The sequence below is a fragment of the Limulus polyphemus genome, unplaced genomic scaffold (assembly GCF_000517525.1).
Source record: "Limulus polyphemus unplaced genomic scaffold, Limulus_polyphemus-2.1.2 Scaffold6, whole genome shotgun sequence".
Classification (NCBI taxonomy): Eukaryota; Metazoa; Arthropoda; class Merostomata; order Xiphosura; family Limulidae; genus Limulus; species Limulus polyphemus.
In genome coordinates, this window is record NW_013665616.1 from 479,627 (window position 1) to 498,483 (window position 18,857).

The following is an 18,857-nucleotide window of genomic DNA, read 5'->3' on the forward strand; positions in this document are numbered from 1 at the left end:
GCTCTACTGATAAGCTATATCCACTAATAAATGGAAGGATAAAAGATCTTATTTCCCCACAGTTTTATTCCTTTCAAAATATAAACACGATATTTAATTTATAACGGTAATTTAAATTTTTACCGTTGGCATTTTTCAATTTTCATAATCACCTCAAACAAAACTTTTATGTGATATTAAAGTACCAGAGATTCATTACAGGACGTTCTTAAAAAAAAAAGGAAAAATTTAATGGTGTATTACTTAAAACTTGCAGTTATTTTATCTGATGTACTGGTAAAGTTTGTGTTTTAAAAAATGCATAGACTGATGAAACTTAGTTTGGTATCTAATACAAAATCTGAGATTCTCAATAACACCGTTGATATTATTTTAAGATAGTCTGTCAAGTGATCAAAAGCAAGTTACAACTTTTTACTACGCATGTGTGTGGTGTGAATAGGCCCAGTATAACAATGTGTTGTTGTTAACTTGCACATTTCACCTTGTTCAATATTATAGGCATGTTTGTTTTTGCCAAAGCATATTAAATTTTGATAAATAGTAGTAATAAATTTCACTCAAAGAAAGAACTTATTAATTAAAAATAGACACCTGTATAATATTTGATAATTACCTACATATGTTGTTATTACATTGTTTTTCTCAATGAATAATATATTTTTTTTTTAATTTGCAACAATCATTTTAAATCTTAAACGTGTTTTGTTCTTAACTTAAAAGAAATGTCTCTCATATTATGTTCCGGTAATAAAACAGGATACTGTTTACTACGAACGTTTGTATCTCGAAAACTTAGAAAAATAGTAAATACACACGCATGCACACACACGTGTGTAAAGCAAAACACAGGAAATATTCAACTATTCTATTTTTTCCTTTATTAATTGCTGCAACCGGTTTCATGACTTCAAAGATAACTCTCTTCAGGATATAATTTCATAGAGAATCTATATTAAAAAACGTCAAATACCGTTTTTCAATTAAATAAATAAGCATATATTTTCCAAATGTAGAAACATGTGTTACACTCTATATATAAATTAAGTACATTAAAAACGCTCAAATAAAATATATATAAAATTAGTTCAACTTTATCGAATATACTTTCCTTTTTAAATTAAAATCATATTCTAATTATACTTTCTCTTGTTATTATAGAAATGAAATATATTTATCCAGTAAGAAATGATGAAATAAATAAATTCCATTTATTTATACATATATATATACATAAGAAAATAAAAAACCTTCGACATAATGGCTACGTTTGTATTTGCTGTTCATACTGTTTATTCAAATAATACAAAGTGTAACAATTTGAAAATAATAGTTTGATGTCTTAATCAATTAAATTTTTCTCACTGCATTTGATATTATTTTATTGCGGTCTTCATTACAAAACGGTATGACGGTGATTCTCGTTATGGTACGTAAACACAGTGGGTTTTCATTATAACACAGTATGACAGTGATTCTCGTTATGGTAGGTAAACACAGTGGGTTTTCATTATAACACAGTATGACAGTGATTCTCGTTATGGTAGGTAAACATAGTGAGTGTAACGTATTCAGTTGTAATGACTCATGTAAAACTGAACTTTATAAATTAGAAAATGACGGATGAAAGTTTTAGCAAAACAGTTACGTCATTTTTCTTTCAGACATACCCCCCCTTCCAAAAAAAAGCAAGAATCCATATTGAAATGATCATTCTTACTCTAATATATATCTATTTATTATAAATATTAAAAACACGGTAATACCAAAAAACATCTCTTGTACGTTTAGTATTTACATCAACATTTAGAATTAAAAATATGTTTAAAACCCAACACATTCCTATGCGCTCGTGGGTAGTATAACTACACGTCACTTTTAAATACGTGCACACGAGTACATGAGAATTTCCGCTAGAAGTCTTGTATCCGATTGCACAGTGAAAATAACAACCACTCCATACTTCTAGAAAACTTTAAAATCCTCGGCTCCGAAACCACACATTACGAATGATTACCCAACACTAAATAATAACATCAACTCCTCCTTATTGTCATTAATGTAATCATTTCCGGATTCCCAGTGTTATTATTTGATATTTATTATTATTTTAAAGATACGGTGTTTATACTTATATTTAAGCCTTTCACTACAATAGTTTCTCTTAACAATGTTATTTATCATACATTCCATTATATCGTTACCATTTAAACCTGTTCTTTGCTCAGTAGCTAATGTTGTTTTTATAGTTCGAATATTATGAACTTTTATTTTTCAAGATATTAACGCTGATGATGGAATTTAAGGAATTAATGAAATTTTTTGGTATTACCGTGTTTTTAATATTTATTATAAAACTTCGTTTTCCACGTGATAAATCAATTGCAAATACCTTTTTTATTATTTCATAGCGCGTAGTGAGTCGCCTACGAACTGGCCCTTGGACTATATAGACTTTATTTATTACATATCAACGTATACATATTTCATTTCATTGGAACATTTCTCGTACAAAATACAGAGTTTTTATGATAGATCTTAATTTAACTACTTATGAAGTGGCTAATTAATGAGAACTGCAATTATATGTTATTCCATTGTATAAAACATTTTAAGGCTCAGTTTTTTATTTGCATACCCTAAAAGTGGCTAATTAATGAGAACTGCAATTATATGTTATTCCATTGTATAAAACATTTTAAGGCTCAGTTTTTTATTTGCATACCCTAAAAGTTACGATGATTGTGAGATAAAAAACTTACAGAAAAATTTGCAGAATCCATTTTTGCATATCTAATGAGATAAATTTCTAAGTTTCCATACACGATCTGATTTAATCATTCATATACTACTGTTTCGCCAACAAAAAAAATATATATATTTATTTTAAATTCATGTACTTTCAGTCCTTTTCATAAGGCGGTGAGGATGCTTTACGTCAATGCAAATACATCTATATCTAATCTTTGTGAATTCACATAAATATTTCATTTGAATAATAGATTACTGGTACCGAGTTTTTCTGTGATATTATGAGATTAGCCCATTGTTTTTTAACACTGCTTTGACTTAGAATGGTAGCTGTCTGAATATGAATGTTGAAATAAAACTTTAATTTCCAAAAAGTTTACATAAAACATCTACACATTTTAGGCAGTGCTCTTTGAAGCCCTTGATAACACAATAACCATAGATTTTAGAATTAACAAATGCAATACAACTCGAGAAAACACCATTATTTATTTTTCAATTGGATTTTAAAATTCATATAGCACTCTACTTTGTCATAATTTAAAATTAGTTCATTTGTGTGTGTGTGTGTGTTTGTGCGATTGAAGTTTTAAGACACAAACATCCATTATATATACTAGCATCACAAACAAATGCAATGAAACATAATTTGATGCTCAAGAAATCACTTTGATATTAAAAGCTAAAAATGACAGTCAATATAATGATGTAAAAATATACCTGTAATAGGTTAACAATTCTTTATTAGAAAATCTAATGCTAATAATGCTGAACATTTCTGTTGAAATGTGAGGTGCTTAAACGTCCGACGTTTCGCTTTCCTTTTACCAGTCATTATTTTTTATTCGCTGCCAATTAATGTAACTTTGATGCCTTAAAATCTTGAGTGTTATATGAATGAAGAGTTACAACAAACTAGGCGAAATATTTAAGAAAAATGTAAAACCTAAAGTATTTTGTAAATAATATTAAATATTTTTATTAACACTAAAAAACATAGAAAAAACAGTTTGTTTATTTGTTTGGAATTTCGCGCAATGCTACACGAAGGCTATCTGCGCTAGCCGTCCCTAATTTAGCAGTGTAAGACTAGAGGGAAGGGAGCTAGTCATCACCACCCACAGCCAACTTTTGGGCTACTCTTTTACCAAAGAATAGTGAGATTGACTGACACATTATAACGCCCCCACGGCTGAAAGGGCGATCATATTTGGTGGGACAGGGATTCGAACGCGTGACCCGTAGATTGCGAGTTGAGCGCCCTAACCACCTGGCCATGCCGGGCCCGAAAACAACAGTTGAAATATTTTATAATTACCTTAGTTGAATCTAAAAGTATAGTCTGAGTGTGCTATATTAGAACGATTTTTAATATGCATATCAGTAAATCCACAGCCTATATAAGTCGCATTGGAACAAATTGTATAAGAACTACATTTTGACATTGTTTGATATTCCGTATGTAGTGTGATGCCACCGAAAATCAATCGTTTATAGAAGAATATGTAACAGCCTTTTCCCACGTAAAATATTCATATGCTTTGATCATAAAGATGTGTTCATTTCGGGGATTTAAAATTTTTAAGACAAGGATATTCTTTGTTCCTAATGACACTGGAAAAGAAAATAATATGGATCAACCTGGGGAACCAGTATCATGCAACAAGAGAACTACAACGATTAATACCACTGCCATGGTTAGCAAAGCGTGGCGTTTTGTATCAGGTGAGAATACACGAACACAACGACCAGTGGCAAAAGCCGTTCACGTTCCATAGAGACCAGTAACACAACGTAATGAAGAAGGATCTCCGTCTGGAAAAGCTACATAAGTCACGTTTTCCTAGTTGTTTCCACGACATAACAGTTCAACCGTCGCTTATCTCAAGAAGTTGAAGAATGAAATAAGTATTCACGCAATCCCATCAGAAGTCACACAGGTCAAGTCTTGGACACAGTGCCTATGGATTTCTGTACTATCAAACTGTTAAAACAGGCGCTAGAAAACCATCGTCCTTGTACATTATATTAATTTCAGTAAGTATGCAGGGGAAAGTGGTGTGATTTAGACATGGTAACCTGGTGGGGGAGCCTTTTGGAATGGAAACTACGATCAACAGATAGAGCATGACATGAACCAACGTGGTGATATGAACTGTAACGACGTGGTTAGGATGCAAAATTGTTTTAATATAACGTACTCAACCTCTGTAATTCAATAAATTAAAATACAGTTCTTTAAATAATAATATTTTAATCAATTCCTTACATTTTTCTTGAGCGAAGAGTTTGTTTGTTTGTAGTTAATTTCTAGCGTTGTAAATCTGCATACATACCACTGTGCCACTTGGGGGCGAGAGAAGAGGTATATGAGTGAATATATATATATTTGTATGTGTAATTGTTACGTATTGTGAATTTAAAATAGTCCAAAGCCGATATTTTAGTTAATTTACGCTATTTGCCAACAAGATTGACACACACCATCTTCGTTTTTCCCACAAATAAATTTTAATATATACACAACAGTACAATTTACAACAACAATTATTAGGAATAATTTGTTTGTTTTGTTTGTTTGTTTTATAATTAAGCACAAAGCAACACAATGGGCTATCTGTGCTCTGCCCACCATGGGTATCGAAACCCGGATTCTAGCGTTGTAAGTCCGCAGACATACCGCTGTGCCACTGGGGGCTAGGAATATTTACCAGAAGCAAAGTTTTATAAAACAAAAATTTCACTAACTTGCAAATAACATAGAATCTTCTCTCTAGTTCAGAGTCTCCTTCATATCCAGCGAGGTAACTTGAAGTCAATGTACGTACAATTGCTGAGAAGCCAGCTATCTTTGTTAGACACTAAATTGTTGGACCGTCGAAGTAGGTTAATATTTTCATAAAACCGCTAATGTCAGATGATAATTCAGTAACACTTTTGGAAAGATACTAACGTCCGATGAGAATACACTGATGTTCGAAATTTATAAATGTTCCTGGTCAACTGTCGGATATTTTGCAATTGATAAGTGTTTGCAAACTCACGATTTTTAGCGTACACGGTTATAACATGTTCCTAGCAGACTTATAAGCTCTCTCTTTTTGGCGCGTCGCGTTAGTTATATTTATACCTGTGGGAAAGTTTCTAGAAAATTCAGTCTTACATAACAATACTGATTAAAGCGTTTACGTAAACACATATACTTTGATTCTTTCTCTCCAGAATCTTCTACAACTTTGGAGAATAGGCGGGAGTTTCGCAATACATATCTAACAGTATAAGCTATGTATATTTTTAAACACAAACTTAGTCTAAACAACGTTCATATTAAAAATAAATACATGACAACAAATTCGTTAAAGTAATATATAAAATATAACAATAATATTAGAAAATACCAGTAGTGTCAGTATTTATCTATATAAAACATTCTGAGCAACAAACCAATTTTGATTTGCAGTTCGTTTGATGATGGAGACACATTAAAGTTATTAAGCAACAAAATTTACTAAGGATTTCTAAAACTTTAGACATAAAATGTAATGGCTTTGAAATTATTTGAAATATTAGTGATTATTTCAGATTATTGATATCAAATGATAGAAATTGTCAATACCGTGACATTCGTAAATTCTAAGGATATTAAGGGAAACCGTTGTTTTTACGTCGATTTAAAATTCATTCATATATTTTAAGTTTCACTTATCTGCTAAATTTTTTGGCAAAACAAACACTGTAAGTAAGAGTGAATCTACGTAAATTGAATGCCTGTTAATTTGAATGTAATTTAAATAAATATTTAAAAACACTTATGAAACAACATAAAAACAAACTTATATAAAGGAAATCTTATTCGGCATTACAATAAGATCACAAATATGAATAAAACTATTTCGTGAAGTAGTTTACTCATAAATGTTTTACTATTTTGTGTTTTTAAACCAAATATTTTTCTGGGCGTATTCTGTGGAACGTGAATTTTTGAATTTGACTGGGTGGTTACACCTATCAGTTTAAAAAGAAAACAAATCCACTATTTCTTGACTTCAATATGTGGATTATGTTATGGCTGTGAAGCATAATTAAAGCCAAAAAAGTCTAATATCTTGGTAGTAAAAGATAAAAAAAGCTTTATAACTAGTTTTAACTCATTCTTGATTTTCTGTTTGTTTACTAAAACAAAGTACGTCATACATCCAGCGCACTAACAATATAAAGTAATGGATAAGGTAAATGGAAGTAAAAAATACTATATCTAAATATATCTTTTATTTATTTTTGTTTAATATGGGGTATTTTTTCTAGATAATGTTTGTGTTACCATCCTACAAGCTCAGAAATAGTTATGCTAGTTATGTTATTGGGTAGTGTGATTAAAGTTTTCAAAACTGGGCATTTAGACTTTAGTCTTGATCTCAAACAATATAACTTAAGAGTTAAATCATGTATAAGAAAACATAATGAACATTGTGCTTATAACTTACTTTTCAATAACATTGCAATCATATTTGATGCACTAATTAGATTTAATTATAAATAATTAGTATTTGCTCTAAACGATAACACTTAATGAGAAATGACTTACGATGTTTTTGTGACTACATTGATTATTTATCCTATATTAATAATGTTTGTGAATTTGTCTGTCTGTGAATTTCTCCCACAGTTTGGAGCTATTAGGAGCCAGCCTGGCAGATAGATTCGGGGATAGATTAAGGCATGGGAGGTAGGAATACAATTTAAGCGTTTGTGTTCCTGAGATCCGAAGCGCCGTGTTTATAACTGTGTTCATATTCAATATAGACATGTTTACAATAGGTACGTGTGAATTTGTAAATGATGCAGGATGGAAACAGTGTTGGAATTGTATCTTTCAACTTGAAGAAGTTCTTTATGCATATATAAGATATAAATATCACCTTCAGCCGTATTTGTGGATATCATGTTTTTAAAACGTTCGAAACATTTTTTTTTATCTTGAGACTCAAAGGATCCATAAAGAGCAACACACTATCCAAAGAACAATTTGGTATATCATATTTGCAGCATATTTGAGAAGGGTAAGACTTTTCTATGGTTACTTTCTCAGATGATCAGTATGACAAGACAGTGACAATCTGCAATCCATCACAACACCCAGAAAAGTAATGGAGTTCTTATGTAGAATTCTTATAACTGTGTATGTCAGCGTGAAGAAACAGGTGTCTGTGTGAGATCCTGAAGCCAATATCCGACAGGTTTTATCTCGTTGGATGGACATTTGTTACGTATAGTCCACTGGAATAGACTTTTGCTGGCTTCTGGCAGACCCACCACTGCTTCCATTGGCGTGTGTGCAATGCTTATAATAATAATTATATCATCGACATTTGCATGGTGTCACTCCGACCAGATCAGTTAAGCATACGTTGAAGAAGACAGGAGTCAGCGTGGATTGTTGAGTCAAGGCTAAGCTGATTTAAAAAATTTCAGATCTCCATTTTCTAAATTTCACCTGAGAGTGCATGGTGTCCAGCATAATCAGTATCTATTATATGACAAGTTTTGAGGCTTCCATAGCTCTTAACTGCATTTCCAAAATGGCAATATCTACTCCAATGTAGGCATCTTCAAGGTCAAACAGACCAACGGTGCAATACTATTAGTCTATATCCTTTCAGTGTGGAACGGTTTATGAAGGGTTTGGACAATATTACTATTGAGAAGCTTTTGAGGTCCTTCTCTATTTCCACTACATCATTGACAAATTTAATCTTTCAGTTAGTTCTTCTTTTTCTTTCATACAGCCATTTTTGATATTGGATTATTTCAAACCTTTAGGACATGGTGAAGATTCCTACTTTGTTACTCGAAGAATTCTCTCTAGCTCATCCATTGTCACTGGTATTTCCTACCATACCTGTTAATTTATCACATTCACTTCCTGTCATTTGCATCTTACAGAGGCCTGTTCATTTGCTTGTGGGTGGCTCCTAGATTTCTACAAGAATGTGGTACATTTTTCTTTATAAGTTCTGTGAAATTATTCATTCATCCTTTTGAATTTCTATAGCCCTACCACTTTATACTTTGTTCATAATTGTTATCAGTTTCAAAAACTGACTCGGGTCAAAACAAACGTACACCAAATTTAGTCTTAATAGTTCTTCAATATAATATTACACAGCCTAGGTAAAATAATCCAAATCTCAAAATAACCCGAAATTAATTAGACTATTTATAAAAAACATTAATTGCACCATAATTAAAATACGGAGTTCCAAGAACTGGGCTCTCCCTCGTCTTCACTCTCTAGACTTTCCTTTCGTTTCTGTATATTAAAATCAGATTTATTTTCTTCTTTAATCTTCATTCCCTAATAATTTACACCATCTACACGCTTTATCATTACTGCTATTTAAATTACTCTTATATGTTGTAAAGTCAGAAACAAGAAGAGCTTAAGTAATTTTAATGTCCAGAACGATATGAAAAACATGACATAAATCGATAATACGTTATTTCAAGCATGATTAACAACACTGCGCTTTTCCTAGTTATTGCGTCGATAGTAAATGTTTTCATTAAATTAAAAAACACACTGTGTATATATGACATGCTAAATTTTTTTTGAGTTGAGTTTCTTTCGTTTGCTTATTATGCAAAAGAATTTATTCAAAATCTGAACCTACTCTGTTCTTATTTTTACAACGTTTTAAATGAATCTGAAGATTTAGATCAAGCATCTACTTTATGAGATTAAAATGCTTGTTCTATTATTTGAGAGGTAGACTTTCATATTATTTTGTTAGTTTTGTTTATGATTAAGCATAAAGCTACACAATGGGCTATCTGTGCTCTTCCCACCACGGGTATCGAAACCTGGATTCTAGTGTTGTAAGTCCGCAGACATACCACTGTGCCACTAGGGGGCGAGGACAGACAGAAACTGAGTATTATTATAAATAAATTATATAACATAATGTTCTGGGACAACAAGGGACCTATTGGTCCATCTCGGCTGTCCCATCTTCTAAACTAAAACTATTAAATGAAAATGTTTGATTCCGTATTCTGTATTTTATTACCCTACTCTTCTTCATGTATCTTGTGTAACATTTGGTACATTTCATATATTGTATTTAGTAAAAGTGCAAAAACTTCTTTACTTCTATAAGTTTGCGACAGATTAGTTGACTTAATTCGCTATAACACATATCTGGTTGTTTGTTTGGTAGCCACAGCTTTTTTAGTAGGTAGAACACGATAATCTTGCATATAAGTTATTAAAGTATAATAATGTATAGACTGTCATAAGTTGGATAAAAATAAATAACAAATTGTTTTATAGATAGATTTCGTTTTGCTTGCGTGGAATTGAGTCATATATAATAATTTTCTTAGGCAGTATATTTTTGACACATAGGTGTGCTATTTTTTTGGATCTGCACGTCTCTCAATAATTATACCAAACTTGATGCCTAGTTCTTTGTTTTTTATCGAACTCAGTAATGCTGTCTCGTACTCTTACTTCAATTTTGACTAGTAGTTTTCTTTACTATTTGAATAATTTCGTAATAGAACTTGATTTTACAGAAAACTACATGAAAACGTTTCAAAAAAAAAGCATTATCCATTAAAGGCTTCAGATGTTTCCAATATAATGTTAAGTCATTTTTTTTATTTTGCGTTACTCTATCTCTGCATTTATGTTTGTAAAAACTTTCCTGCGTGAAGCTTAACTTTGAATATTAGAACTGCATTACAGTAAATTGAATAATTTTGTTGAAAACTAAATCACTTGAAAATTTTGCATTTCAAAGCAAAAAGCATAAAACGGAAGCAACGAACATTCTGTAAGGGTATTTTATTATTTTCAGTGCATTAAATTTTTCTTCGTTCCCTAACATTTTGCTCGTAAGCCTTTTAAAAATAAGGGAGAAATACAATGTTAAACATGTTATGCATAATTCGTTTCAAACTGATTTCAGAATGCACATGAAATAACTAAGTTTAATCTTTGTTTATTTATGTTATAATTATGGGATATTTTATATGCTAATTAGTATAATGAAAGTACACATGACGAATTAGCTTTTTTCTCTCTCTTAATACTATGATATTTAAATGGAGTCACATGTGCTTTCTGCTTCACAGAAAATACGAAATTATAATATTCACAAACAATGTGGAATGTAAACAAAAGGCACAACATGTTTTAACGTAGCCACCACAAAGCTAAATACTGACGATAGTAGATGTCTGCGTTTGATTTTGGTTTTATTATTTAAAAATAAAAAAGTTGTTGTTCTTGAAGTTAAGCACAAAGTTACACAATGGGCTATCTGTGCTCTGCCCACCACGGGTATCGAAACCCGAATTCTAGCGTTGTAAGTCCGCAGACATACCGCTGTGCTACTGGGGTCAAACAAAAAAAAGAAAGAAAAGTAGCTTATTGATTTACATCTTTATAAAATATTTATACTGACAATTGAAAATTATTTGTGAAAACGTGATTTCTTTATGATTCTAACTGCTTGATTTTGGGTTTTGAGCTCTATCACAAAAGTAAAAAAGTTAGATGCTAATATTCAATCTTAATTCTTAAAACTTATTGTTTGACGTAACCATTTCCTCCTTCCATGAAGTTGAATTCATATTTAGCTGTAGAAACAGTTAAAAGTAATTGTAACAACAGCTCTACCAGTTTATACGTTGGGCCATAATCTTTTGAAATCACTTTATGATCTTTTGCCTGACAGGTAAACACGATACAAATTGGGAAGAATATTTTAGTGTAGTTGTTTATAAATCGTGTGTATGTAAATAATGATGTTCTAAATATTAAAATTACTCCTTGTGGATTATTTAACGATTGTTAAAATATATTTGTTGTTATTTTTGTGAAAGCTGTTATTGTCAGTTAAATGTATAGAATATGTTAGTTTAGGATTCAATTGTTTATATATATAATCCTGATACGTTTCTCAATTAAATAAAGGTAGTGTGTAACGATATATTCAAGATTTTTAAGAAAGAAGCACGATTTTCTTTCCCATACACTGAATATAAATACATTGAGGCTAACGAATGATCAGATCATGTTAACAGGCCAATTTCAGATGGCTGTCGATAGGGAAAAAGTCTAGGTAAACTTACCCAAGCTAACTATTATTTTCTCAAAATAACTCGATATTAATCAAAATACATATAAGAAGTAGGAATAATATTAATTGGGACATAATTAAAAACAGGCTTCTGATAACTTAAATTTCCCCCACTTCGGCATATTAAAATTAAAATTATTTTTTCACCTTAATTCAGCAGGGCTGACGAGAGGAGGAAGGGGGGGGCATCTACCAAGGTGCCGGGGTCAGTTGAGGAACCCGGCAGTGGGATATTCCAAAGCTCACTAGAAATGCCTACTACTTAATGAGCTAAAATGGCTACTGCTTTTTCATGGATTCATGAACAAATTTGCCACCTAAATTTATTTTCTGAAAAAATCAACAAAAGTTAATAAATAGAATGAAAGGTGGGGGCATGACGATATTCCTGATCTCAGAGTCTGGGCTGGCTCTCGACGCCCCTGCCCCCAAATAATTTACTCATGTCTACACCTTTTCACACTACCAGTCTTCGTTTTCTTTATTATGCCCTTTTAATAATCCTTATATGATGTGAAGCTTTAAATAAAATATTTAAAGAGCTTGATAAAATCTTATTATGTCTTGAAGGGTGAGACATACATGAAATAACTCGATAAAACTGATGATGAATTTAAGCATGATTAACATCACTGTTTATTACGTCGGAAGTTGATGTTTTATTAAATTACAAAAAAAACATATTGGTGTATACTACATGCTAGAAGGAACTGCAATTGACACTGATTGTGAAGAGCACGTTGTTGTCAAGTTAATAATGTATTTCTGACCTATCACCCTGTGCCATTCATTTTCCTGGATCGCACTCGCATGCAATTGGTCTTCTTAAAACAGCTGTGCACAATTAAATTTTTGACATTGCATGTGGATTTTATTTAACTGGTATACTGAAGATCACAGAACAATAAACGAAAAGCAACATATTAATGAGGACTATTTAGAGAAATGAAGTTTGGTTACCTACATCTTCAATATCTTTGATGTACACTTGTTGGTTGGAATCTGACACAGTTGGCCTACAGAAAATGTAATTCTGTGCAATTACTAAAGTGAGAAAAGAAAACATGTATCTCTGAATAAAAAGATATGATGATTTTTATTGTTATATTTTGTATAAAGATGGATTACACTGTCTTTGAAGAAAAATAACAAAAATTATTACTACTGGTTAATTGTTAATGCTTTTCAACCGTTGTGCAATTTCAATGAATTTTCAATTTTCAAAATGTTGATTTTTTTTTCTTTTTTAAGGCAGTAGTGGGTAACCATGTATATCAGACAAAGCACGATCAATGGAATTCGTTTCAACGGAAACGCAGGTCCTTGGAAATTGTTCTTATAAAGTGCAACTAACCTTAATACAGTTTATGATTTTATATTTCTCTGTCTGTAGATAAACATTTGTAAATATACTGCATATTTAGCACAAATATCAATAAAACATAAGAAAATCGTTATTGCCGCTTTAACGTCTATTAATACAAAAATGAAATAGTCTGCTGCTATAGTCCTTACAGGCTATCAGCTAAACCAAACTTTAAACTTGATTACCCTAAAATACTATGGATTTGCATCTTTTACGACAGTTTTGAAATCTCAGACTTTCGATTGCGTGTTATTTACTGACTAAATTACTGATTCTAAGGTAACTTATTTTTGGCTTTACTGGAGCGAAACGAATTATTGGATTTACTGGAGCGAAACGGATTATGCAAGACTGTTAAGTAATTGTCACGGACGAAGATAAAATGTCGCTAACGTACTTCTTCAAGTCCATTTATTTTGCAACGGTTTGACATGCAGTAGATAAAGACATAAAACCAACAAAACAAATCATATTTGAAAACAGCACATAAAAATTGAGTAATTTTCTCTTCACACTATTGAATTTTGTTAAGAGAGTCTGTAATTGTACGAACTCTTAATTTTTCCATTGGAAATTTTCATGTTATATTAAGTTTAGTAATGATTATATTTATGTACATAAAACAGAAACCGAGTGAATCTAAAGTTCAGCGTATAAAGGAGAAATCGAATTTCCTATACACCTCTACATTACACTAATCCCAAGGGTATAATTATTGATAATTATTCAAGAAAGGTACATATATGAATGTGGTTACTTTTTTCTTGTTGTTTAATTAAGGATGTACACATTGAAAGGTATATCTTTGTTGATTTTGTTTTATGTTCCATAAATATTTATAAACTCTCTCTTTATTAGTAACAGGCAAACAACTCCTACATACTTACACCAAAAATCAACATAAACATGACAGCAACTTCAGGACAAATGATACATGTTATCAGGAATTAAATAGATGTATCTGTGATTTACAATACATTAGTAACGATCAGTGGACACATATATATATACATCTTTAAAGATCAAGTGCTTTATTAACCTCTCAGGACATTATCTTTCTTCACTTTGCAACTTTTGTCACGTGGCAAATAATAATTATTCTCAGACATTGAACAGAGGTATTATGTCTGTATCAAAGTTGAATGAGATTTATTTATTGCTTATAACACCTTGTATTAGATACATCAGAATAAAATACATCATAATTTACAGAGACCATAATATTTTGGTCAAGAACCTCCATTATTCTCAGCTACTTCTATAGCTACCCCAAGGAGAAGTGGGTCTATAAGAGATAAAAAAAACTGTAGTACCTATGCATGTGAGCCAAATTTGGTTCCCCACGCTTGTGAGTGCGAGTATAAACATAGTTTCAAAAATTAAACATTCGTGATTTCGAGAGAACCAAGAACACAGAATCCAATGCCAGACCCGAGTTCAACGACCGTGTAACCTACTTCTAGGCTATCATTATGCCTGAGTGACCTTCCGAACAAGTCCCCCCCTCCCTCTCCCACATACCCCTCAGAGCCACCTAGAGTACGCCTGCCAGGTTTGATCGTGTAAGCTCCAAATCTTTGAGAGGAGCTCGCGTACAAACAAATTCGCAAAACATAACGTGAATTAATATAGAATAACAATAAATGTAGTAATAAAAAATCATCACAAGTCATCTACGATTACAGATTATTGTTTAATCAAATAATGTTTGTTTATAATTAAGTCTAATTAGCACATCAAATGTTTTTACAATGTTACGAAAAGGTAAATTACACAGTTTTACACAGTTTTAACGAGGACTTCTTGTATTATATTTTCATATGCATGATTTTACATTCAAGTTATATTGTTTGAAATCTCGAACAATGTCTAAACGCTTAGTTTTGAAAACTTGAATTACACGTTCCAATAATTTAAGGAGTATGTTATTTTAGACTCTTCACATAACTATTGTTGCCATGGGACTTCTAATGTGGCAAAATAAATATTATCTTGAAAAAAATAGCATATATTAATTATACAAAAAGAAAGATGATATGTTATATGTCTACACGTAGTTTCTTTTGCTACCATTTATTTTTTCTGTTCTTTCACAATGTTACTGTGCCGTTGTATTTTAGTACACAAACATAAAATCGGAGATGAGTTACGACTGGTTATAAAGCTTTTTTTTTTTTTTGGTTTTTACTTCAAAGATAGTTTGCTTTTCCGTGGCCTAAAGTTACGTTTTAGCCACAACGTAATCCATACTTTGAAGTAAAAAAATAAGTGAAAGTATATATTTTTCTAAACTGACAGGTGTAACAATCCAGTCAAATCCAAAAAAGCGCCTTCTAGAAGAAGCGCTCAGAAAATAAGCTTAGTCTAAAACACGAAACAGTAGAAAGTTTACGAGTAAACCCCTTCATGAAAGAGTTTTATTCACCAGAGTAAGTTTAGTACCATGTCAAAAAAGTAGGAAATAAAATTTCCTATATACAAGTTTTTTTATGTTGTATCGTCTTTTTAAGTATTTTACTTCATATTTGCAAACGTTAAATTTATGTAGACTTGCTTTCATTTAACATGTTTGGCCTGCTAGAAACTTTGGCAGATAAGTGAAATTTAATTATCTATAAATGATTAAAAGTACAAACAACGTTTTTCCTTAATATTTTTAGAATTTACGAATTTCTCAAATCACTGTACTGACATGTCATGTCGACACTCTCCAAAGATGACAAAGTATTCTAACAATCTCAAAACCATTAAGTTTTATACCTAAGGTGTTAAACATCCTTATCAATACTTATTATTCCTGGGTACTTCCTTTAACTTACTATGTGTGGAAGATTTTTTCTTACAGTTACAGATTTTACAGTAATTGCAGTAAGGAAGAATATTTTTTATAAGGTACGACGTTTCAATCACTGGTGTAACAATTATCAAGTACATAGATGTTTGAAAAAAAACTACAAAAGCTGTGACTTGTAATAAAAAATGCGTATAATCAGTTAGTAAACTCAAAACGAAACTATTAATATTATACTTTTATAATATATATATGCCATATATTAATTAAATCGCGTTGTATATACATTTACAACGAACTGTTCACACAAGAAAAGTCAAAAGATTTGAACTACCCAGGCTGTGTACGTTACATTGAAACGATTTTCGATTGTCACCACGTCGTAACAGTCTATGTCACCATATCCGGCCATGTCATGTCCTATCTGATCGTTGCTTCCATTTCAAAAGGCGCTCCCATTGGGTTATTATTTCTAAGTCACACAAATCCTCCTTGCTTGCTTTCTATAATCGATCTAGTGTGTGATGATGATGGTATCCCAATGCACATTTCAACGTTCCGATCGCACAGAAATCCACAGGCGTTGCATCCGACGACTTGACCGGTATGTCTTCGTATAGAATACTATGAATACCTGTTTCACTCTCCAGTTACTTGAAGTAAGCAACCGTTGAGCTGCTATGTCGAGAACAGAAACGTATGTCGCTTTTTCAGGCTGAGATGCTTGTTGATTAGGTCGTGTACTGTTGCCTGGGGCATATGGATGATTTTTGCCACTCACCTTTGAATTTGTGAATTCTCACTTCGTTTACCACTGCTTGGGTATGACTTATTGCAGGTCTCTTTCTGGATGTTCCTCGTGTCCCAAGGTGATCCATATTATTTTATTTCACAATGCCATTAACTACAAGGGATATCCTCGTCTTGGAAAATCTAATTCTCGATCTCAACACATCTTTATGATCTGAGTGTATACATATTTTGCGTGGAAAGAACTATTACATACTCTTCCCGAAATCGATCAATTTAGGTGACATCATTCTACCTATAAAAGGTTAAATAATGTCAAAATATACTTTTGATGCGTGTCTTTGTATCGGCTGTGGCTATCACGTGACTTGCTGATTTTAATAAAACGTACTCAATCTTCTATATACTTAAGATGTGTATTAAAATGAGTCAAAACTATACCCTATTAATAACAGGGAGATTTCATTTATATTTTACGTATGTGGCGGATTTATTATTATTGCACATAGAAGACAATTATATGACAATTATAAATATGTTGATATAGGAAAGAAATTAGTATTTTCAAATAAGTACATTAAAGACTGATCACCTTTTTTTTTCTTTTGACTTCTACTCTTTTTGAAAAATGTAAAGTCTTTATTACATTAATCAGAATGAGGATTAAGCTTTGAGCTTCGGAGTTGGCGAGTCGAATTCAAATACGTGCGAATCCATAAAATATTCCCCTCACCTTAAGATATGGATACGTTATAAGAAAGACATTAAAGCCCTTAGGGTGGATGGTGGGTGGTAGTGTGCAGTTGACTGGTTGCCTTCTGTATGGTCTGTACTCAAAATGTGGGAAGCCGGCAGATAAATGTAATAGCTGCAATAAATATAAACACATTAATCAACCCTATACAAGCGCTAACAGTTTTGTTAGAACGTTATGATAAAAATATGTCAAAGTTTTAACTTCCACAGTACTTATTTACTTTAGTAGAAATAAATGGTTGGCTGTTTCTTTCGTGTGCTTTAAGGGTTTTTAAAAAATGGTGTAAGAACTAATCTCGTTGGAGAATATAATCATAATTCTACTATTAAACAATAGAACTACCAAAAACGTTATACAGAAAAAATAAAATACATTCAGGTAACTTGGTTTACTGTGTACCTAACTTATTAACCACTATAAAAAAGAATATGGCAGGTAATATAAAATTTCTTATAAACTTCCAATTGTGGGCAGACTTATTTTTGGTAATAAACACGTTCAATGCAATTTATAGAACAGCAGAACCATTTGTAAATTAGAAAGAGGTAGCTTATAGGGTAAAATATGCAGACTGTAATAGTCTTTATATAGGGAAGACTGGAAGAAGTTTAAGTACAAAAGTAGAGGATCATAGACGTGCTCCATTACATGTCTACAAAACATTTTAAAGATACACAACATCACAGTCATAATAAAATTGTGTAATAATTACATACCTTGAACCTAATGTTAACAAATCTCAAATAAAAAAGCGATTATGATAAAAGAAAATTGATCTACAATAAATGAAAGGCAAGGAGTAGGTTTATATTTATATCATGATCAAGGATATGCGCATTACATCATACATGTGTGTAAATAAATGGTGAGTTCTGTTGTGTAAGGTATTTGATGATTCAACGTTAACAGAAGCGAAACATGGCTATACTGTATATTTTTCTATCCCATTTTAATTATTTATAATCTTTTAAATCATCATTCGATTCACTGCTTGTCACTGAGTTTTAGCGGTCTCGAGAAAATGTTCTCTCCACATCAGTAACCCGGATGAGGGAAAATTGCAAACGCAAGAATATACTTCTTATTGTGATTGACTGTAATTATATGTATGGTGTTTTTAATTCTATTTTACTCATCACAGTGAACCTATGTTAATATAGCATTTGAAGAATATGTAGCAAAGATGCCACTAATTTATTCTTCAAAATTATTTAGCAGACAATTGTTTGTTTGTTTTTTGAATTTCGCGCAAAGCTACACGAGGTCTATCTGCGCTAGCCGTCCCTAATTTAGCAG